A 756-nucleotide genomic window follows, 5' to 3' on the forward strand; every position below is an offset into this window, starting at 1 on the left:
CTTGGTCCTCTCTAGTCTCCTCGCTTTCCTCCCTCCCCTTCCCTCTCTTTGTTTCTTCATCTCCTTCCCTTCACTCTCTCTCTTCTTTCTCCCCTTCTTTCTTAGTTTCCTCTGTAATCTCTTCTGAGTGTATGTCTTAGCTGTTGGACCTAAACATTTAGATCAAGTAGACACAGTCAGTTATTTATATCTTCCTGGAGTTAAACATTGCTTTCATTCTCATAACTGTGTTGTACAAAAGGCTCCAAAAATCCATTACTAAAAAGGAATTTATATTTCCTATCACACCACAAAACAGGCAAAAGGCTTTTCAATCATCCTTGAAGCAAAAGCTTGGCTATAGAATAAACAAAATGCACAAAGTCAGTCAACCTCCCTCAGATTTCTCCTCAACATTTCTCTAGCAGGCTATTTAGCTTACTAGAACAAAAGCAGGGCTGCCATCAGTTGGAGAGAGAGAGTGTAAGGTCATCTTAGTCTCTGTCCCCAAACCATTATCATGAAAGAATGCTGGTGCATTAGGAACACCCACACCTGTTCCTCATCTCATCTAGAATTCACACCAACTATGTGTCTTTTGGGAAAATCCTCTCACATCTCAGGACCTTAATTTTCTCTTCTGTAATATGGGAATTGATTATAGTTTGCATGCCTATTATAAAATTTCACTCTGATAACTACCTATAAGGCTTGCTGGCCTTAGTGTTCATCTTAACTTGATTTTACATAGTGTTCAAAAGTGGGAGTGAAAGAAGT

The sequence above is a fragment of the Perognathus longimembris genome, chromosome 12, assembly GCF_023159225.1.
Source record: "Perognathus longimembris pacificus isolate PPM17 chromosome 12, ASM2315922v1, whole genome shotgun sequence".
In the NCBI taxonomy this organism is placed as follows: domain Eukaryota; kingdom Metazoa; phylum Chordata; class Mammalia; order Rodentia; family Heteromyidae; genus Perognathus; species Perognathus longimembris.